This window comes from Eptatretus burgeri, chromosome 4 (genome assembly GCF_056783735.1).
Source record: "Eptatretus burgeri isolate ZD-2024b chromosome 4, Ebu_testis_v1, whole genome shotgun sequence".
NCBI classification, from domain to species: domain Eukaryota; kingdom Metazoa; phylum Chordata; class Myxini; order Myxiniformes; family Myxinidae; genus Eptatretus; species Eptatretus burgeri.
The window spans coordinates 94,612,826-94,637,289 of NC_140964.1; the positions used below are offsets into that span (position 1 = coordinate 94,612,826).

Sequence of the window (24,464 nt, forward strand, 5' to 3'; positions counted from 1 at the left end):
ACTCCGCGTTATAATTCCACGGCGACCTTACGGCCTGTAAAAGATAGCCAAATGGCGTAGGGCCACCCTGAGGCCACCTCAGAAACTCTGCGGCCGCCGCACGTTTCTGTCAATTCAGAGGGCGTATGGCCGCCGTATCCTCGCCATAAAGCAAATGTGACTTAGGCCTTCGTATCACAGCAGTTGTTACTTCAATGCAAGCGATAATTCGTGGAATGATGTGAACATTCTGTACGGACACGCACCACTTCCGGATGGTGATGACTTACTGTATTCTAATAATTTCTCGATTTCTTATCCGCATTTATAGATAAACACAATGCCTCAATCCAGTCGTCGTTTACGAGAGCGAAGGAACGGCCTGTGTGGTTGTTGTTTCTGGCTCGTGGTTTGAAAGTTTTTTTTTTTTTTTGCTGCACGTACGGCCACGCACGTACGGGCACGTACTAGTTTTTATAACTTGGTCAAAAATTATCACAGTCTCATCCTTGACTTCTGAAACAATCTACATTGTCAAATACCGCTCGTGAACCATCGTCATCTTCAGACTTGTATTTGCTTGGAATTCACTTTGAAATACAAACTTAATTTCCCTTTGTCTAATCTACTCTTCTCCTTCTCCCGTACACGAACAAAGCCTACCCGTCGCTTAGGTGACAGACCAACTGGTCATCCTGTTTGCCAAATTTATCCGTGCATAGAGTGCTTTGCCCCCCCCTCCCTGTCCTCATGTCCTGCTCCCCCCTTTTTCCCTCCTCCCCATTCAGATGTCCCTTTCCAGTGGAAACTTCTCACAAACGATGACAGGCTTTGACAGGCTCCTCCATTGGTGGGGGGGGGGGGGAGTGAAGGGAAGGCGGACAAATTTACCCTTGCGAAGAGAGTGCTTCAAACTGTGCGTTGCCCAGGTAAAATAGGAAATTGTAATATCCTCTGCTACCACCAGGTGGTGCTACACGGTACACATTTACATAGAGTATCTATGCCCACCCCACATCCCCCACAACCCCCACATCTCCCACGTGAGGCCATGGCCACAAATTAAATTTGGAGTTTGTAATTTAAAATGTGTTTCCGTGCATAAGCAACAGGAAGAGAATGAGAATGAGAATGAGAATGAATGGCATTGATTTATACAACAGCAGGCCCAGTCCCATGCACCAAATGTTCATTGGTCTTCACACAGCCTTGTTGCACAACCACTTTCTGTACTGCTTGAGCATTAGCTTGTCTTTCATTAATTAAGCCCAGATGTGCTTGGGGCCAAAGAGGGGATTTTATATTCATTTTTATTACTGCCATATGATACTACTATTCTTATTATTGTTGTTAGTATTATTAGTATTTATGAATATAGACTTTGTTACAATGTTATCATTGTTTTTGTTATTTATTTTGTCATTGGAATGTCATGCCATGGTAGAAGGACCATCGTGTTAAGCTGCTTTATATACCTTAACATGGCATGTATGTAAAACATGGGAAATGTAACGGATTTTTTTTTTATAGTTAATTAGCCTAATCAACTCAGGAGGTCATGACGATCATTTTGGTGTTTTACATTCCACATCAGATTGCTCCAGTAGAACTCCACAAAAAAACATGCTACAGACACATACACGTACACACCTCATACATTTATGGTGGTATTAAAGGGTCTACAGGGTCTTCGGGTTCTTGTGAGTCTTTTGGGTCTTTGAGGTCATCTGGGTCTAAAGGGTCTTTAAAGGTTTAAGGGGTCTCAGCAGTCTAAAGGGTTCAAATGTACATTCCAAAAGTGTCTTATCAATGAATGGGCGTACGTAATTAATAGACATAAAGTATCATACACACACACACACACACACACACACACACACACACACACACACACACACACACACACACCTCATACATTTATAGCAGATAGCATCATCTGCTGGGGGTGCAGATGTGCTGTTTTATGCAATTCCCTATGTAGGTTCGAGTAGGATCTGTGATTTGTTTTCGGTGCCGGCGATAGCTCACCTACTATCTTCGAAGTACAACATGGAATCTTAAATGTCCATCAACCCATGCTAACAGACAGGACACCCGGTTTAGGTATCCCTCCAACAGACGGTGCACACCTTGATGCGTCGACCTGCCCATGAAACAGCAGGATGACAGTTTGTAGCTGGGCCGACATTCAAACCCAGGTTAGACAGCTCAAAAGGTGCTTGTGTGTAGCTGTTTTACATCTAGGCCATCCTACCAAGGTAGATGTACTCAAAATATTGAAATATTTCATTTTTAAATGCTTCCTTTGGGTCTATATTATCCAAGGGTCCCTATCATTTGCATTCTTCCCTTCACAAACGTTAAGCTTTCATGAAAAAAAAAGACTGTCATTGATGTGTTGGCCACCATGTGACATCTGTATTGATAGCTCGATTGTGAAGGAATCCTTGCTAATACTTCCTGACATTTTAGTGCCGACTGGTTACATTTATTGTGACTCAACAACGATTGATTCCCAAGCAATGCTCACCTCTTTCACTGCATACCACTCTTGTGGCTGTCATGCTGGGAAAGTGAGAGACCCCCAACTGTGGAAGGGCTCTGCCCCAGGCGGTGATAGCATGCTGCGGAAATCCTCACACCTCCTCCAGGGGAACCAAATGTGAGGGTAGGAGCAGAGTCAGCATGAGATGACATTCCCTGTGCCTATTTGCACTTCAATATCCTCTGATTCTCTCCCAGGTATGCACTTGTTTGTGTCCGAAGGGATGCGCAAAATTCCAGCCATTCCGTGGCTCCTTTCGGGATTTATCTCTATTGACCAGGGTGTGACAGTTGCTGGAGTGGGATGTTAAGAACGTTTGAATGACCCCAACAAACATTCAGAAGTCACACTCTTAATCTTGAGGATCAAAGGTCACATTCGCCGAATGAGCAAGGCCTGCTTAATTTCTTTGCTGACGATTAATACGGACGGACAAGAATACCGTCAAATAAGCCATCTGTTCAAATGATCCTTCAGTTCTGACCTCATTTTCAATTAAGGATGCCATATGACGATTTTAGGTTAAATATTCATTCATAAGATTTTTTTTATTCTTGAATTATCTAATGCTGACATGACTATTATTTATACCGTGTAAGTCGGTATTATTTATGTGACAGTGTGTCCATAGCAATCTGTGACATGGAGGTCATAAAACATCCAATCTACTTTCCTCCACTATTAAAGGACGTCTGTCCTCCATCGCAAGAACCTTGGATGTCCGTGCCTGAAAATGTCTGAAATTGAACAACGATGGGCCTGAGCAGACTTGTGAGGAGATATCCGATCGATGCTAGTTCTTGTTTATGTTCGGGCATTCTAGTGCATGTACAGTATATCTATTGGTTGACATAAAGTAATCGATAATGCTGCTGCAAAAAAAATAATTCAATCACTGGCAATGTGGAATGTAGTGCAGATTGCAGCGATCATTGGTCAAGATATGATTAATTTGCGATTGCGTTGCAAGAACTAGCGACTACCGTGCAATAGTTGCCACCGATATGAAGGTAAATTCACTTTGCCCGATGTGTAGGAATTGAACCAAAAGGAGTGGAAAGGGTTTAATAAACAAACCTTGTTGAGTTTGAATATTATCTCATCTGTCAGATTGTGCTGGTAATATGTCATCTGTAGGATATTGCTGCCAGATCTCACTTTGCACCCTTTAGAGCAGTGGGATACAAGGACCTGAGGGTAATTGGAGTTACTCCACATGAGGCTGTAGTGCAAGGCTTGCTATTATTCCACAGCAGACAGGTTGGTCGCCTTGCAGTTTTTCTATATTGCATAATTTGTGGTCTCACCCCAGATGTCCTCTCAGTTATGTCTCCCGAAGAAGCCTGACAAAGCCGCACTCACTCTGCTATCAACCCAAACATTCTCCAAATCCAGACGAACTGCTGATTACTTCCACTTTCTGGCACTCTTTTTCTCTCTGATGTAGAATCACCTTTTTAGACTCTGACCAATCATTTCCTTCCTCATCAAAATGGCGAGCTATCCCCATCTCATGTTTTCTCATGTTCCCATTCCTGATATTTCTTTTCTCATTGACTGCTATTCTGTCTTCCTGCACTTTTTTTCATATTAACCTTGTTTTGCCAGGTTTTCCTGTCTGTTTACACATTTCTCATCTACTCAGTCCACTCAGTTCCCTTATCCTGTTTGTACGTCCTTACTTATGGTACCCACGTGTTCATTACCCCACGCACGAAAATCAAAAAGTGGAGTTAAGCAATTGGTTCACTTTGTCTGTCGACAAATATCAGGTTATGGTCAAGGAAAAAGTTTATTTCAATTGAATGTTAAATTTTGAACATGAATCGAAGAACAAACCTGTAGTCTTATCACACTTTGGCTCTGAATCCGTCCCGATCACACATGCGCAGAGAGGAGTGAGATAATCATTTTACTCTGTCTGCCTGTCTGGCAGTGAAACAAAATTGAAAGTCATTCCAAACAGGAAATTTACTGTTGTTAATGATGTCATAAAGGATGCAAGCAACAAGCACGAATAACTAATGTAACGTGTTAAGATCGTGTAAACGATGCTGCATCAACGGCGGCAAACTTCCCATTTTTTTTTTCTACAACCTATAAAATCTCTTTCATTTCAATTTAATTATATACTCGAACACTGGAGAATACAAATCACTTTTTGGCACTTTCAAAATCTTTCCGCTTCTTAGTACTTGGACAAATATTACGTCATTTTATGTCATCCCCGCCAATCAGATTTGCCACTTACAGACCCCGTCCATATGTCCTTGTTTCTCAAGATTGTGTGGGCTAAGGTGTTCTATGAACTCTCTAGTTCCTTCTGTATTTGTCTGTCCTGCCTTGTATGTCTTTTCCCTCTGTTCCATCGCTATGTAAACATCACTCATCTGTCATATGCAGCTCTTCCATGAGCCTCGATCACCATAAAAAAAAACACGTCTGGTATTTGCACAAAAAGGAAGCTAAGAAACTGAAAAAAAATCCGAGGATGGGTATATCTACTTCACATCAAGACATGTTCAGACCTTTACCACGGATTGAATACAACTACAGTTTGCTTCAAGAAGGCTATAAGGCAATCACATCCCATCGTGTAGATGAGAAGCTTCTACAGGAGCCGTGAGTATGCCTCGACGAGACGTATGGATGCATTATTGTTGCCTTTTGCATGGTTGGGTATTCATCTCTTCATTTAAATTTTGATCAATATTTAATTCAATGCCATCCTATTCATTCCTGTTTTTAAAGTATCTTGCAGCAGCAGTTCCTACATTCTTCATCTCTTGAAAAGCAACAAAAAAAATCCAACCCACAATTTCTAAGCAACATGTTTGGTACAGCTTGATGCGTAATGACTCGTTGGCATAATGCCCGTATTAATGCTGCTATGTATGCATTGATTAATTTGTACAGCAACAAATAGATGACTATGATTATTTTCTCCAACCAGGAAATTATGGTACTTTTGTGTCAAGTGAGTGTGACATCAACCTTCAGATAAGGAATAATCTGGAAATGGAATTATATGGCATTTCTTCGAATGCTGAAATACAAACATCAATTGGATGAACTAACCAAACAGATAAACAAGAATAGTTGGGAAGAACATCCAATGGGCTTCAGAGCGACATGGAAGAATACGTAACAAGTGCTGGCAAAAGCGGTTGTTTGATTTCCGTGAAGACACCAAAAGGGATCAATGAAGAGAAGCCTGAAGCAACGTGTCCCCAAGTGGTGCGCTCAAGCATAGGCCTTTACCTGATGTGAGCTTTCGCAGCTTGGAGCCAATCAAGCAAGACCTCTGGACCTCTGGGCATGAATTGGCCGATGAAGAGTTTCTCGTAAAACGTGTAAACGCAACACATCTCCCGGGGAATAGCAAATCCTGACAATGAAGGTAGATACAAATAGCAAACCACAATTCCTAATCAAAGGACATTTGGAAAAGTTTGGTCTCACGCTGCGTTTGCTTCCAAAATAACCCTTAAGGGCTTAATAACTTCTTTAATAAAGAAAAGCAACAAACTTATTTCACTCCATAGCACAATCTGCTTAATGGTGCGCATTATAGACAAGTTAAAAGTATATTTTACAGAGAATGCAACGCTACCTGTTAAATGATCAGGCGCAGCTCGCATGACTTCGCCAAGGAGTATAATGGTGGTGTTTAAAGAAATTTTGACATCATTGATGTGAACTTCTGCTCCACAAGTAAATCACTTTTTTGTACAATAAACTACTTTGTCAGCTAAAATGATAAAGTGTAAAGATCTACAGTTTATAACGACATTCGGTGAATAGTTGTTCATTTATAGCATGGACATCGTCACAACTACTCTAAACTACTCACTTGTTTTCCTTGGTAGGCAGATATTTGTTTTTTTCTAAGATATCGAGGTTGTGGATGTCAGGCAGACAAATACCAGAACACTATGCTCTCCCCCAAATTCCTTTCCCCATGCAGAGCCCTATTTAATTGTAAAAATGCAAAATATAACGCATTGTTTGTGGACAGCATGGTCGTGGAACCAAACCACTTATGGATATGGCCATACATTGTCAGTGAATCTTTCATTAATGAAAGGAGATCATGTAGAGCAAAGTAACTCGGATATTCACAAATTGAAAACCTGTTAATTCTCAAAAGTTTATTACATGAGGGACTTCTGAATGTAGAAAACCCCATGATGGTTCCAGATGACCTAAAATCTGTTTATTACCTCCGCCACCGAAGGTGGATGGAGGTTATGTTTTCAACCGTCTGTCTGTCTATTCGTGAACATGATATCTCAAAAAGTTGTGGACGGATTCGGGCGAAATTTGGTGAAGAGCTTGGGTATGTGACAATGAATATTTTTTTCGATTTTGGTGAAGACCCAAATCCGAGAATTTTTAATTGATTCTTCATCATTGAGAGATAGGGCCAAAACGATATACTGTATAGCATGATACCTGAAAAAGTTATGGAGGGATTTTGACGAAACTTGGTGGATGAGTTGGTTAGGTGACAAGGACAAGTTGATTAAATTTTTGTTGAGACCCGAATCCAGAACCGGCCTATCAGTGGGATACAAAATGTAAACCAGTCAGCCTGGTGGAGGTATGCGATCTATCAAGTGGCCATTCTAGTAGTTTATATACATTCATCTGAGGTTCGTCGTGGAGTTGTAGACAAATCAAATGCAGGACAAATCCTTTAGTATATCTCAATCTACCTTAATGTGAATAGCAAGGTCATTCGTATATGATAGACAAATACACATATTACATGGAATATATGATCTGAACCAGGATTCCCTGCACCGTGAGTTATTTATTGAGACCAGAACTCGAAACAGGTTTTGGCCATAAATGGTTTCCTCAATCATAAACATGATCGATAGAAGAGTCTGGAGATAACCTGTTGATGCAGCATGTTAAGAATGTGCAGGGTGTGTGTGAAGAATGTCGATCAGTGCTATTCATGACATTCCTCAACATAGTTAGTGCATGTGCTCCCTCATTGACTTTCCTCTGCCTTTAACAGTAAAGCTGCTGCTCAAATTGAAATGATTTAGGGATATGTGTTCTTGTTGTTATTGTTATTATTATTATTATTATTATTATTATTATTATTATTATTATTATTACCTCTGCCACTGAAGTTGGAGGGAGCTTATGCTTTCAACCCCGTCTGTCTGTCTTTGTTTTTGTTTGTTAATTGCCGGAATCCTTCGGATTTCGGCAATTATGTTGGTCGGTTGTGTTTGTCATTCTGTGTGTCTGTCTGTGTTTGTTTGTGAGTTTGTTTACCCTGGAGCAGCCACACCGTTTCAGCGATCATGACCAAACTGGGTAAAGACGTTGGCCATAGTCCAACTTAGACTCTTGTCATTTTTGGTGAATCAAGGTCAAAAGTCAAGGTCAACGTCACCAAAAAACTGAAATTCTTATTTTCGCAATAACATCCGCTAAAATGGTCTTATCGACTTCAAACCAAATCCAAAATGTGCATCTTCCAATACTGTATCCAAACATATGTCTGATTGGGGGTGTCACACCAACAACTTTCTTAGCGGTCGGGGGTCGAATGTCAGGGGGGTTGAATGTCAGGGGGGTCGGGTCAAAACTTTCAAATTGCGATAAAAACGCCATTTCAAGTCCGATTGACTTCCAAGTTATGATCATGACCAAACAAAGTGCTATAACTCATTAAACAGTAGCACTATCGACTTATAAGAACCAGATTGATTTCCAGGTTTTTGTTTTTTCAGAGATCATGGAGATATGACAAAGTTATTTTCGGCAATTCCTTGCTCAACGAGAAATTTCATTTGTTTGTTTGTGTGTGTGTGACATCTCAAAAAGTTGTGGACGGATTTGGATGAAATTTGGTGGGCAGGTTGGGTGTGTGACAAGGATGAACTGATTACATTTTCATTAAGATCCAGATACAGATCGGACACGAGAATTTTTAAAGTGATTCTTCACCATTGAGAGATAGAACGAAAGCGATATACAGCACGATATCACAAAAATGTATTGGGCCCGATGTGTTCTCATGGCAGAGGTACACACTCCACAGAGTGCCCTTATTGTTCCCATTATTATTATTATTATTATTATTATTATTATTGGGTTGCACTGACAATTTACAACACAGACAATGCACCTCCAAATCATGGAAATGGACCTGTATCTTCATTGTGACCCTCGTAGGTTCCAATATCCATGTGACGTTCCCGACACATTTTTATGACGCATAAATCAATAAATATGAAAAATAACGTACACATGATAATGCATCACCTTCATCACCTTTCCTAATACCATCACTCACCTGCATCACCTTTCCTAATAACGAGAGAAAAGTTCCACTGCAATGCCAATTGGAAACGATAGTGAAAATGATTATTTGTTGATGCACTCCAGATTTTTGATGTTGACATATTACTGGCCTTGTTGTGCCTCATAGTCAGGATGGAAGTTTCGGTTTATCAGTGTTGTGATGAGATAAATGTTGGTGTGGATGTGGCCTTCAGAATATGAAATTATTGATGTCTGATTGGCGTGCAGACTTTGAAGATAAGATTGTTTTTATTGTTTGTGTGCTGGAGGAGTGCTGCAAGGAGAACCATTATTTTTTGTCAAAATGTGCAAAACTGTGGACCGCCATAGTAGCTGATTCCGTGAAATGCTGTTACACGTGATAAAGTGACATAAAGTTGGCCGTGGGGAAACACAGGTTTTTCCAAGTGATGACCAACTTTTGGAGTGTTCTCCTTGGGCCTTATTTATTGTCATGACAAATGCTTGTTGAGTTGGGAACTGGCGATGACGTAGTTGTTTTTTAAAAAAAGTTTTTTATTGTTTTGTTTTGTTTTTAAAAAATTTTTTTCGTAATAATAAAAATAATTTTCAAAATCGTAATTTTTTGAAACAACTTAAAGATGATGTAAGTATGTAACAAATGACTCCTCAAAATAAACTTACCAAAAAGGCATTTGCTAAACGAACCAACACTGTACCTACAGTTGAAAGTGATGAGTTTTGTTGGTTTTTCATCTTTTTCATTATAATATTTGTCAAAGGTCAGCACTCAAGCAGTTATAGTGAAGAATTTGTTTGAACATGTAAAACCGATGCTGACGTAATAAGATGTTTTGTGCGGAGCAGGATCACTTGATTTTTTTTTTAAGTGGAAGAAGAATATAGAAAATAGAAAGTTGGGTGCCTGATCCTAAAGCGGCAAGGTCATAAATACGCGTACGCGCATGAAAAATAGTTGTGCAGCATTTGCATGATGGATTTACGTCAGAGTTGAATTTACGTCAGAACTTCTCTGTTCCACATGATGCGTGCATCACGTGTCATGGTACACACTCGGTTCGCTAAAGGTGGCTGTATTTAATCTATTATATCAATTTGATTAAGATAGCAAATTTTATTGAGAGGTTGACCCTCCTGTTTTTAAAATAATTTTGCACAATGAATTGGGAGAAAATGCGTATGTGCATATTAAGCTCTCCATCAAGATGGCATGGTGCAGAAGATGACAATCATTTAAGTAATATAGATTTGTTAATACCCCCACCCCCCCCTCACCCAAATGTTTCTGCAAAAGAGAAACAAGTCCTGAGTTGTTTACTCACAAATGTATAAAGAACAGCACAAAGTTTGATCCAGGATGAAAGTTTTGTGGGTATGAAAGTTTTTGTGGAAAAGATTGCACACAGAGGACTTGATGCTTCAACACCCAATCTCATACACTGACCACCCCCACCACTACCCCAACCTCTAAAATCCTGGATCCACTGCTGCATAATGATCCCTTTATTCTTGGAATTCTGATAGAAGCTATCCCAGATGGTTTGAAGCCTAGTATATGTTTTCTTTGGCACACATTGGTGTTTGTCTAAGAACAGCTCCTTAACACGAACCTAACCCCCTCTTACCTTCCACGCCCCACTCTTCCCCACCTCCATCTCCACCACCACACAAAAGGCCCTGGCAGTGGTAGGATCACAGGCAAAATGGTGGAATTTTTTTTTTCCGACCATTGCCATTCCTAGTTGGCTTTAAATCTCGCTGTTCACTTGAGGGCAAATTTAGTGTTAGTCTCAAAATGACGAGGACAAATTCCAGATGGAGTGTGTCCAGAGATTCAAGGGGCATCTTATGATGGACAGCCAGTGTCACATACCAATTAGTTTTGTGCAGGTACATGCACAAACGAACCTGCCTGGTTGGCATTTCTACAGTGAATGCCAGGCTGCAACTGCTTCAGGCGACGGCACCGCTTGGGAGGAGACCTGAAGTTCTGTCACCTGTCATGATGAGTACAATCGAGATTTCAGAAAAAAACAAATAGTGAGAGTCATGTCATTACTGTATGAAATATTGCAATCAAATAATGTAACTTACAAGGGCATTCCACATTGACCTCACAAACATGTAAAGTCATCTAAATATTCGGTAACTTGATGCCTCACCAGGGAATGTTACAATGTGGCTCAATCAAAATGTTCAACCAACAAGAGACTCACAAGAATCCAAGATCCACAATAAAAGCATAATGCTGTGTAATATATATATATATATATATATATATATATATATATATATATTTATATATATTTATATTTATATATATATATATATATATATTTATATATTTATATATATATATATATATATATATATATATATATATATATATATATATATTTATATATATTTATATTTATATATATATATATATTATAATATATACACACATATCGGGATGTGCTTACACATTGTGTAAACATAGGAACCATGTTTCCCGTTGTCTTGGGTCGCTCACCTGCATTTGATTTTTCATTTATTTATTTCATTCATTTTTATTTTTATTTTTGGATGCTTTCTGATGGTTCTGTGATTTTTTCCTGGTGGATGGCTTTGATGTCCGTTTGCACACAAAATTACCATATTTCCCCGTTGTCTCGGATCACTCACCTGCATTTTTTTTTTCAATTATTTTTTTTCATTTATCTATATTTTCATTTATGGATAGTGTACAACATTCTGTAATTTTTTTGTCAGGTGTACTGGCTTTTACGTTCATCGGCCACAAAATTTCAGCTTTCTACATCAACCAGAAGGTACCGATCTTTAATATCAGTCGGTGAGTCAGTGAGTGTATGAATCAGCCAGTCATTGAGTCAGTGGTTATGAAGAACTTTATATATTATACTAGCAGGGTATGCTTACACATTGTGTCAGCATATGAACTGTGTTTCACCGTTGTCTTGGGTCGCTCACCTGCATTTGATTTTTCATTTATTTATTTCATTTATTTATATTTTCATTTTCAGATGTTTTCTGATGGTTCTGTGAGTTTTCTTGGTGGAATGGCTTTATTGTACGTCAGTGCATATTTTATATATGTATATATATATATATATATATATATATATATATATATATATATGTAAAAAAAAAAAAAACACACATATATATATATATATATATATATATATATATATATATATATATATATATATATATATTAATATACACCACTGGTCAAAAGTTTTAGAACCCCCATTTTTCCAATTTAACTTTTTTTTTTACAGAAATTTAAGCAGTTCAAGTCCAGTGAATAACCTGAAATAGTACAAAACTAAGCGGTAAACTGCCAGAGGTTAAAAAAAGTTTAGGTAACCAAAAACTGCAAAATAATGTAAATTTCAGAGTTGTTAAAAAAGGCCCTTTTCAGGGAACAAGTAATAGGTTAGCAACTCCAGCTGTTCTGCAGCAATGGAAGTAAATGAAGCCTTGAAAGTTGATGCAAACAATTCCGACAGGTGTCCAAATCTTTGTTGATTAGTTACAAACCCTCTGTCTGTATAAAAGCTGTGTTGGACCAGACTGTGTTGCAACACCCTCTGAAGCATTATTTAGACAATACTACACTGCAAGAAGTAGTATATTGCTATCATAATGGCGAGAAAAAGACAATTAACAAAGGAAGACAGACAGACCATATACCCCTCAAAAGTGTAGGTCTTTCCTTTAGATAAATTGCAAAGAACCAAGGTGTCAGTGAGTACAGTTTCCCACACCATCAAAAGGCACTTGGAAACTGGAGGAAACTCTGACAGGAAGAGGTCTGGCAGATATAAAGCCACAACGCAATCAGAAGACAAGTTTCTGAGAGTCAACAGCTTGCATGATAGGTGGCTCACAGGACAGCAGCTTCAAGCACAGCTTAATACTGGTCAAAGTAAGGAAGTCTCAGTTTCAACTGTGAAGAGAAGACTTCGAGCTGCAGGTTTGACAGGTCGAGTGGCAGTAAGAAAGCCATTACTAAGATGGAAAAATAAGAAAAAGAGGCTTGCCTGGGCCATGAAGCACCACCGCCAGTGGACAACTAAAAACTGGAAGAAGGTCTCGTGGACCGATGAATCAAAATTTGAAATCCTCCATTCATCACACAGGGTTTTTGTACGCTGTCGAGTAGGCGAAAGGATGGTTCCTCATTGTTTGACACCATCTGTCTAACATGGAGGAGGAAGCATGATGATATGGGACTCTTTTGCTGGATCCAGAGTCGGTGACTTGCACAGAGTGACTGGCACCCTGAACCAAAAGGACTGCCACAGCATTTTGCAGCACCATGCAATACCCTCTGGTCTATGCCTAGTTGGTCAGGGGGTCATCCTACAGCAAGATAACGACCCAAAACATACCTCCAGGCAATGTCAGAACTGCCTTTGAAGAAAAGAACAAGACGGTAGGCTTCAAATCATGGAATGACCAGCACAGTCTCCAGACTTAAACCCCATCGAGCTGGTTTGGGATGAACTGAATAGAAGGGTGAAAGTGAAGCAACCTACAAGTTCAACACATTTGTGGGAACCTCTGCAACAGTGTTGGGAAGAACTTTCTGAACAATCTTTGATTTCCATTGTAGAAAGAATACCACGAGTATGTACGGCTGTTATATATCTGCAAAAGGTGGCTACTTTGATGAGTCAAAAATTTAGATTAAATTTTGTTCAACAAAACGATTCCATGATTTATTTTTTATCTGCAATTGTTTATCTGTTCTATGCTTTAATTTCAGAGTACAGTGAAACATTAATCTGCTTAAATTTCAGTAAAAACTGGAAAAATAGGGGTGTTCTAAGACTTTCGACCGATAGATATATGTATATGTATATATATATATATATATATATATATATATATATATATATATATATATATATATATATATATATATATATATATATATATATACTGAACAAAAATATAAACGCACCAAGCGATTGTTACTATTTTACCTCAAACTCATTAATACTAAATCTTCACAACAATTTGGTTATAGAATCCATGACAATTGAGCATTAAATTTCAAAGAGTTCCTTGAGAATTCTGGCGACAGTCTTTGCGCTACAACAGCCGACACAACCGAGGTGTCACTGTCAGAGTTCACACAGGCAGTAGCGGGTGTGTCCACCGTTGGCGTCGTGCAGAGCGGTGCATCTCCAGCGCATGGACATCACCAGATTATCGATGGTGGCCTGAGGGATGTTTTCCCATTCCTCCTGGAGAGCCACACGGAGCTGGCGGACGTTCTCTGGGACTGCGTAACGTTGTCGTACGCGTCAATCAAGAACGTCCCAAAGGTGCTCTAAGGGCGACATGTCGGGAGAATATGGAGGCCAGTCGAGGACATCAATGTCCTCCTCACCGAGGAAGTCCATGCAGATCCTGGCAACATGGGGGCGAGCATTGTCGTGCTGAAACGTCACATGGTGAAGGCGCACAAACGGTACGACGATGGGTCTGAGTATCTCGTCCCTGTACCGCTGCCCGTTCAAGTTGCCTTCAATGAAATGAGGCCGAGTGCGGTCTCCATGGCATATGCCTGCCCACACCATAACACTGGCACCACCGTGTGACACCCGACGAAGGACATTGGCGTCAGTGTAGCGCTCCCCAGCCCGACGCCAGACGCAGAGTCCGCCATCAGCCCGATACAGCTGGAACCGCGACTCATCGGTGAACAGCACTCTCCTCCATCATGCGAGGGTCCAGCGCAAGTGAACATTGGCCCAGTTCAGTCGGGTCTGACGCCGGACTGCAGTGAGGTCGAGTCCCCGGTGTGGTCGGCGGGCTCGGAGGTTGGCCTCCCTCAAGCGGTTACGCACCGTCTGGGCTGAAATGCGCCTGTTATGCAGCCCGACAGTCTCATCGGCAGTCCTCGTGGCCGGTCGGAGTCGATCCCGGAGATGTTGCAGCCTCATGTGACGATCCTGACCGGCGGTGGTCACACATGGTCGCCGGGCATGTGGGCGGTTCATGGTGCTTCCAGTCTCTCTGAGGCGCGTTCTCAGGCGGCTAATGGTGGAGTGGTGGACATTGAAGTGTGCTGCAGTGGCCCGTACTGACGTCCCAGCATTCAGCATGCCAATGGCGCGCTCCCTCAAGATTTGTGACATCTGCACAGATGCCAACCCTCCCGATTTCATCGGGAGGCTTCCGAAAATTCACCCAAACTCCCGCCCTTACGATCACTATCCTTATCCTCCCGAAATTTTGATATTTTTGCACTGTTCACTAATCAGAATGTACTAGTATGAGAATTGAATGAAAAGCATCGTCTGCTACGTATAGCATGTGGTAACTCCATAACGTTCGCTGCTACCAAATTGTACGTAAAAAATTGCAAATTCAAATGAGGAGCAGCGAAACATTGAGTCTGGATCTCGCTTATGCGATCATGCACTGAGATTTAGTGCATGCGGTATGTGTGCAATACAGTGCATGCGGTATGTATGCACAGTGTATATGCATGCGATACGCTCACTGCATGCAGCTGGGCCCCGTACCAGCCCGGCGGTCGCGACCACCGTGCGGTGTTTAACAGCCGCTAGAGTTCTACGAGTCGCGCTGCAGCTGTGGAACATCGACTTCGAAGTTACCGATGCTTCAAGCCCTCGATGTTGATTACGAAATGGCAGAAAAGAAGCTTACGAAGACCAAGAAATGGTCTCAGAAGTACAAGACCGAATACAGTCTCCAATACCCGTGTATTCGAAAGTCTGAAAGAGGAATTCATCATGCGTATTGTACAGTATGCAGCGTTGATATTTCAGTTGAGCACGGAGGTCGCGATGATATTCGGAAGCACGTTGGAAGCAAACGGCACATAGACATTGCAAAGGAGAGATCTTCGAGCACGAGTACCGGTACACTTCTGAATTATTTCACCAAACAAGGGACAAGCGAGGAAGAGGATGTTACCTGAGCGGAACTTCTCTTTAGTGGATTTATTGTGGAACATAACTTGCCCATATCAGTCTCAGATCATGCTGGACCTCTATTTCAAAAGATGTTTCCAGATTCAAAAGTTGCTTCAAAGTATGGATGTGCAAGAACAAAAACTTCAGCAATAATTGGTGAGTTGTCAAATGTTACTGCTTCATCTACTGCCGATATTGCTAGACTAGCTCCATTTAGCCTAGCTACAGACGGTAGCAATGACAGTGGTGAGGCCCAGCTATATCCTGTCCTGATTTCGTACTATGACAACAGTGCTGGGATTGTGAAGCAAGGTTTGCTAAGTTTGCCTGCGTGCAAACAAGATTCCACTGGAGAAAACATTTTCAAACTGCTTGATCATGAGTTCAGTGACAGGAAAATTCCGTGGGGAAATTGTGTTTCCTTTTGTGCTGATAATGCCTCTGTCATGGTGGGCAAGCACAAAGGAGTCGCTGCTTATATCCACAAACAAAATCCAGAGTGCTACATCATGGGATGCCCTTGCCATATGATGCACAATACGGCCAAGAAGGCGGCTCAGGCCTTACCCATTGAATTAGATGACTTTCTCATCGATATTTACTACTACTTGGACAAAAGTAGTAAACGCGTCAAAGGAGTGAAAGCACTGCAAGAACTCTGTGATGCCCCGACACACAAGATTCTGAAGCATGTCGCAACAAGGTGGCTGTCCCTTGGTCAGTGCCTAGACAGGCTGATTGAACAGTGGGAGCCACTTCGCCTCTTCTTCAAAGAAGAAGTACGAAGAAAAATGCAACCAACTGTAGCCAAGACTCTAACAACGAGCAAGAAGGACGGCACTGTATCTACTGCCAGTACTGGCACTGCAGGATCAAGCACTAGTGGAGCAGCATTCACCACTACCACTGCAGTATCTGCTGCGAAGAAGACAGCAGGGACAGCACCAAAACCAATGCTGAGAGCAGGTAGCATCACCGGCCCTTCATCACGTTCATCTACAAAGCAGATCCCTTCAGAGTCGAGAAAGACTGTGATAGTCCCATCTACAGGCAAAGAAGGACCCAAGTTAAGTTCTGCTTTTGCCAAATCACTTGATAGAAGCTCAGCAAAACCTTCGAATCAGAGGTCTTCTTCCTTGGCTGCACCTACCTCAAGCTCTCTCCTCAAATGTAAAATTGGATCTGGTACTACGAGTCTGACCTCTTCTGCTGGCAGTAAACGCAAGTGTGATCGCCCTGCGGCTAAGTGTACTACGAGTTCTACAACTAAAAGCGCATCTTCCTCAAACACTGTGCAGGAATCTAGAGAAAAACGTGTCAACAGGATGTTCTTGTCTCCACAAACAAAACTCTATTGTTTCTTCCTTCGATATGCTAACAAGCTTTTTGAGAAGGGGAATCTTCTGCTCCAAAGAGACGAACCCTGTATTCATCTCCTGCACGGAGAATTGAATGGTCTTCTGAAAGATATCTTCGTACGGTTTTTGAAACCATCGGTGTCATCGGTTGCTCTGGTAAATGTACCCTTCTCTGACAGAAATCATCAGAAGAATGATGAGGACCTCATGATTGGGAACGATGCCAAACTGTATATAAGGGAACAAAGGAGTCTCAAGAAATCCACCTTCACTCTGAGTGAGTCAGACATCCAAGGTTTCTTCAGTGCAGTTCGCTCATATTATGTGAAAGCCTGCAATTACATCTTCAAAACCTGGCCGCTAGATGATGAATTAGCCAAGCATGCTCAGGTGCTGGATGTTAAGCTACACCAAGAAGTGGGGTTTGACTGTGTGGAGTTTTTCATCAAGAAATTCCCCTGTCTGTTCAGTGGCGGTGATAGTGACATAGACAGTCTTGAGAGTGAATTCGCTCACTACCAGGCAGACGCCTCCATAGCTACAATTGCTACTGAGACAGTGAGAGTGGATGAGCAGTGGCATCGGATTTCACAGCTCACAGATCCCTGCACTGGTGCCAAGAAGTATCCTAATTTGAGCAAAGTGATGAAGGGAATCTTGGTCATTCCTCATTCGAACGCATCATGTGAGCGGGCACTCAGTCTTGTACGGAAGAATCATACTGAATTTCATCCCAATTTGAGTGTCAAAACCCTGGAAGCTCTCTTAATTGAAAAACTAGCTCATAGCACCCCTTGCTACCAGAGAGAATACAGCAAAGACATAATCAGAAGGGCTAAAAGAGCCACACAGCTGTCACTCAGCAAAGCTGCCATGGAAAAAGCAAGCAGCAGTAGTACCAGCCAGTAAGGTAAGAAAAATATTGCTTCTTTTGTGCTTTTTGTTAATCTTTGATTGTCCCCTAACTTACTAATATTAACATACATGTAACATTAAAAAGTGCACAATTTTCCCCTTTTTTGTTCAAAAAGTGGGAATTCTTAACATGTTAAATGCTCCAAAATATGGCTCAGAGGGCACTAGAGAGCGTCTAGAACCCCAGAGCTTCCAGGGCCCTAAGGCGGGCCCTGGACCCCGCCGCAAGGGTCGAGCGCTCTGCGCTCGAGATGTGCGCTTCGCGCACATTATTTGGTGTCGGTTGCAAATCCTCCCTAATTCTGATTTCCAAAAGTTGGCATCTCTGCATCTGTGGCATGTTGACATTTGCCACCAGTCCACATTTTGGGGAGGCCTTTTATAGGGCAAGCTATAGGGAGTGTTTGCGTCCTGGTCACGCTCACTGACCATCACTCTGTCAAGCCCCATGGTGCTCATGGGAAGGATTACTCAACGTGTGAGTCCACACACTCAGAGTGGTCAATTTCAATGGGAACATCTGTCTTGAGCAAAACAAAGGAACCTTTGCTCAAACATATCATCGGTTTGACCATTTTCCCATAATGGCAATCTTGACTTAGATATTTAGGTTGGTGCGTTTATATTTTTGTTCAATGTATATATATATATATATATATATCAAAATAAATAAATAATGTCAAACAAAGACCCAATCACATTTATTACCCATAATTAGAGGGAATGACAAATTCATTCTCAGCTATTCAATTACCCCAGGGGACTAGAATTTCAATAAATTTGCCCCCATGCTCGTCTTGCCAAGAAAAGTTGCATAAAGCAACCAAGAAAAGCCACACAAGGTAAGCTCTTCAATTATGAGTGCCAAACCGTGTATGACCTATAATGTCATTGTGATCACGCCTTTTTCCACATGGTTAGTGGATGATATATTTCAAGTTTTCCTTCAATCGGTAAAGTGGTTCCAGAGAAAAACATTTTAAAACTTTTTCTTTCATTCCAATATGGCTGCCAACCTGCATAAACTATGACGTCCTACTGATGAAACTTTATCATTTTTGGCATTTTTGTAAGCGCCCATGTAGAAATCACTTCTCGCAGCTTTAAGTGGCAGTTCTTGGGATGGACCAGCCATGAGAAGTATTGTTTGATAACAATGATGAAATAGGTGGTGTTGGATGGCATTGCCATTGGAATAATGGGCATTATTCAATACTCAACAAAACTGTTCACATTTATAAGTGATCACCCGTGTGTTCATTTGTAATTGTACTTAGCAGGAGGAGAGGGGTGTGTCACAGCCATCACTCTCTCAATAACACAATTCGGCACTTTCAAAATGATGTAATCCAGCCTCAAATTGTTCGGTCCACATGCGTAGAAACCCCTAGTAAGTAGAGATGAAGTAAATGGAGGTGGGAGGGGGGGAGGGGTGCCAAGACATGTATCATGCCTCTCAGATAAGTTTGCAGAATAAAATGACTAATAAAAGTTTTAAACATGTCGAAAGTATTTGTAAGCGTACCTGCGATAAAGAGGTGTGTATCAGCCCAACATAATGGCCGAACAACTTCCTGATCAACTCGTCCAAAAAGTTTATATTTTGCAGTTCGTATTGCAAATGCTCCTGATGGTATGCGCCGTGAAAGGCCGAACATTGGTAGATGTGCGCGTTCTTAACACGAATTTGAAAAGGTCATGCATGGGGCTTGTCGATGCACAGGGTAAACTTAAAATGATGATATTTACTATGACTGTAATCATGTCTGGGAGGAGAGGGAAGGAGGGGGGGGGCGTTAGAGTGGGAGTTGTGTGAGCCATGAGTGTCGTAATAAATATACATTTTTTTGTCTGGTTCTATGGCCACAAGATAAATTGTACTACATTTTTGTATCTATTGGGAAAGGAGAAGTGTGTGTGTGTGTGTGTGTGTGTGTGTGTGTGTGTGTGTGTGTGTGTGTGTGTGTGTGTGTGTGTGTGTTCGTTATAACCATGGCTACCATAGCTAATTGTATTGTTGCGGGCCAGGGGTTGAGTGAGAAGACCACCAGGGGGGGAAGCAATCTCAGGTTCCCACCAGACTCCCCCGGAATTGCAGGCCATCGCACACGGATAATTCCGTGACGCGGCGGGTCGCTAACCGACCGTGAATGCCAATAACACAGCCGCGTGACCTAGGGTCCTCCCGTCTATGGGTTAACCGGGTTACCTAATTATTATGTGATTTAATTACCGGGGAACACGCCCTCTGTACGCCTTATCTGAACCGGATCACTTTACCGGATCAGATGCAGCCGTGCGACACTGCCAAGGACGTACTGGCTAAAAGGAACGGATCATTGGGAACAAAGTCCTGGCTAAGTTAGGATACGGACCATGCTGGATAAATGAAAGAAAAAACGAAAATGAGCTGGGAACATTTCCACAAAGGATTTATTAATAAGCAGGTGAGGAAAGGTCTGTGGCACAGTGAATGTTGTTTATTGTTGTCATTATCAGGAATAGGAAGAAATGTGAAAGGTGCGGCAATATACAAGCAACTTACAAAAGCAGACACAGAGCAGAGTTATCCTGATATAATTATTGTACAATCTTAACTTAAACGAGGACAGGCACCAGGACAAACACACACACACACACACACACACACACACACACACACACACACACACACACACACACACACACACACACACACACACACACACACACACACACACACACACACACCCCAATGAAGAGGAGTTAATGAAGAGAAAAAGGAGGAGAGGAGATGAGGCTAACGGTCTCTCACACTTTGTATGATTCGCCGATCGCGCCACCAACACATTTTGGGTGGATGCTCCACTGGGCGATGCCTCCCTGACAGCTGGCGCATCGTCTCTTGCTTCGTGGCACTTCTTGCAGCTAGCGTAGGTCCAGAGAATGAGATGCGATCATCGAGCATGAAGGGAGGGACTTGGATGGAGCCACAAGCCAATGGGTGGAGAGAGAGGCAGAAACAGCAGGCAAATGGGTAGGTTGTCGATCCCAAGTCAGACAGAACGGATAATGGAACGACGGGAAGGAATGATGCCCGATCGACTCAGGAATGATGACGACCCTGGAACGACACCCCAAAAATGACGACAACTCTCGAACGACGACCACTCCACTCCAAAACGACGACGGACCAAAGACTCGTCCTTTTTATAAATCCGGTGGTGTGGGGCAGGGGCGATAACCTGAAGTGATGTGTCGTCACCTGGATCAGGTGCTCTGGTTGGGCCCCAGCCAGCACACGGGCTGGCCGCCATGACCGGAAACGGCTTCACTTCACTTTCAGCTCGATGGTTTCAGGCTGCGGAATTCTTGCTCCGAGCACCGTGACATGAATTGCCTTGCACCGAACCCCGTGATAGGAATCACTTTGCACCGAACCCCATGCCATGCCCCGGCAACCCACGGTTGGCGCTGGTCAATGTGCCTGCTCCCTGGTGCGCCACGCGGCCTGAGCAATCTGGCTGCACAGCATGCCTCTGCCTGGTAGCAGCTGCATCGAGGTGGAGGTGCGGGAGGAGATCTGCCATCCGCGGGAGACATTTGTTGCCATCGTGGTGAGTGAAGACCGATGGTAAGATGTCATTGTAACCCCATGCACAGACCCGACCAAAAATATGTGTTATTCATGCCTTGTTCTGCATGATGATAAAGTATCACGGGCTGTGCGCGACTCCGCCATTGTACACGTGGTCAGCGTGTGGGTCCGCCCGCCATCGAGCATGCCCCGTACAGTGCGTGCGGGTCCGCCATTAAGCACGTGGCCAGCACGCGGGTCATCATGTTTGCGGTTATCAAAGGCAGTGGGATGCATGGTGCCAGCCCTAATCTGTGTCAGGGAATTGAGGGAAAAGTTTGGATATAATGATGTATGTAGGGTTGAGTTGAAGAAGAAGATAGGTATAATTATTAAATGCAGAAATAGGTTGAAAAGAACACGCCTCGTGCGTCCTGTACAGTGGGTGGAGGTTGTTTATTGTTTGCTTCTATGGTTGGTCTTCGTGAAGACTCATACGTTGAGGGTGTGGCTGCAGTTTTTACAGGGGGCTGTCTGAGTGCAATGCCTGCTTTGATGTATTTCAGGAAGAAGAGGAAAAGAGTAGGAATGAAGACAGAGATTCAATCACACCTAACTATGAGATCCACACAACGCACTGTCCCGTTGTCCTGCTAGAGCTAGATAAAAGGGAAGGGACTATCTGAACATATATTAATGGAATAACTGTCTCGGGACCGTTGCATGATGGTTGACATTGCTTTGGAGGGATGCGGTTCCCAGAACCGCAACAGTATGAACAAGCAATGATGGGAACCCGACTCCTATCATCCATTGGTATATTTTTGTGTTCCTATATTCTTGTGAGTCTGATTTGCATTTGGGAATACAACAGTTATGGTTAACCATTTTGAAATTTCCACTCTCATCGAAATGCTGAAAATTATGTTAAAAAGATGATTTGAATTACAGATTTTATGCCAGCAACGGCAGGTTAGAAGTGCCCAGCAAACCGAACTGAATCGGTGTAAGCACACACACAGCGCACTTGTAAAAGGCCTCACTTAGCATTTCATCCGTCATTTTGAAAGTCTCGTCCTCGCTGCATAGGATTATTCATTGTTTCACTGCAGCATCTGGATAGATATTTAAATGAATGATTCCATTTCATAGAACCCTAAATCGAATGACTCTTTCAAAGAATGCTGCAGCCCCCATTTATTTAATATGTTGATAAAATTCACGGTCATGATGTGGATTCCAGTCATTCCGAGTTAACTTTGAGTCTATTTTGGTTGTAAGGTGTTTTGAGCTCGTGAAACTTTTGTTTGTCATGTTACAGGAAAAACTTTTGTTGCTGATTGTTCGGGTGTAAGTCAAAGCCAGTTATTTATCTTCTCACCCATCGAGATTGTAGGTTGCAATATGTGAGTAAAACTTCACAATGTTTGCATCAATGTTTGAATGGGCATAGGACTAGTGTGACTTCTGGCGTTAAGACATATTTATATAATCATTTCATTGGGGTCGACTGTAGAGCATGGTTTTAGTCATTGGTCAATCCAAATTATAGACTTGGTTAATGTTGATGATTTTGATGATGAAGAGGATTGTAGTGCTGAGCGAGGACACAGAAGGGTTTTTGGATTTGGGTCCTATGTGTGATTTATCCTTTGGGCCTAAATAATAGGGTACAAGGCACGGGGTCTATTTGTTAGGGTAATGTTGATGGTAATTAGTATTTTGCTAATCAAATTAGGAGACCTAGTAGGTCATTGATGTCACAAGAGGGGTACGGGTCCAAAAATTGGGATTTCAGATATAATTGATGGACTTAAATGTTTTCATGATGGGAAACTTTTTCATGAGTTTTATGTTCTTTTGAGTTCATGTTCCAAGCATTTTTAGCTAGTATTCTCCAGAATTTAGTAAATACATCTGACATGTTTTCTTTTTTGGTCGAGGCTTTTTGTATCAGGGTTGTTTAAAGTAGGTCTCCTGTCAAAAGTGATGTGAGTAGTGAGATCTTGATTTGTGAGTTTTCTAGCAAGCAAGTGGATAAGCTTCAGCTGTATTCAATTTTTCGGGATCGGATTATAGAGAAGTTATTACCAGAAAACGTTAGGGAGCGAACCCCATTGAAAGTGTATTTCATTTTCACCAAGACTGTGGGCCAATCATTATTTAATTATGGTAAATGTCTTAAAACTCTTAGTATAGATGCAGTTAGGAATACTTTTGCAACTGACTGTGCATGTTTCTCTTCACATTTTTTGTAGGATCCATTGTACCTTTGTAATTTCTGGGGATTTAAATACTATGAGTAACTAGATGACCCGTGAATCCGGTGGGTTCCCGTTGTGACAGCGGTTGATGAAAAAATCATTTCAAGAAAAAAAAGATAGCTCCAGCAAACTATAACACTGAGGTTGTTTGCATTGATCAAATACTCCCGAAGAGTACTTGACTGAATCGGGAATTGATGTTTTAATAATTTTTTTCGTTGCCCTATTTGAACAAAACTTGATATTGCACATCACAAGAGAATGGTGAGTAAGATGGCCCTTAAATTTTTGCGCTATCGTGTACTGTTTTGGCTGTATTTCGGGAACATACATACATACAAGATGAGAGTTTATAGTAATGTATTGATGGTGATATCATGGATCTTATGAAAATAAAGAGTTAAAATATATGAAACCAGTGTTTCGGCCATGGAGTTGTATTTGATCTTCTATTGTTGATTCTGTTAATTAATTTGTTAGTAAAATGTGTAAAAAGTTTAAGTTATCTAAAAATGATTTTAGTAGATGATGTGATAGGGTTGTGGAAATTTTGGACAACAGGATTAAGTT

The 24,464-nt window shown here is 41.7% G+C and overlaps 1 long non-coding RNA gene across 1 annotated transcript; it reads left to right on the forward strand.

Annotated features, from left to right (window-relative positions):
• Positions 1–842: 842 nt before the first annotated feature.
• LOC147028704 (uncharacterized) lies at positions 843–24,176 on the forward strand. Its single transcript, XR_015056941.1, has 3 exons — positions 843–908; positions 11,591–11,649; positions 22,197–24,176. It is a non-coding gene; the product is annotated as an uncharacterized LOC147028704 (long non-coding RNA).
• Positions 24,177–24,464: the final 288 nt, after the last annotated feature.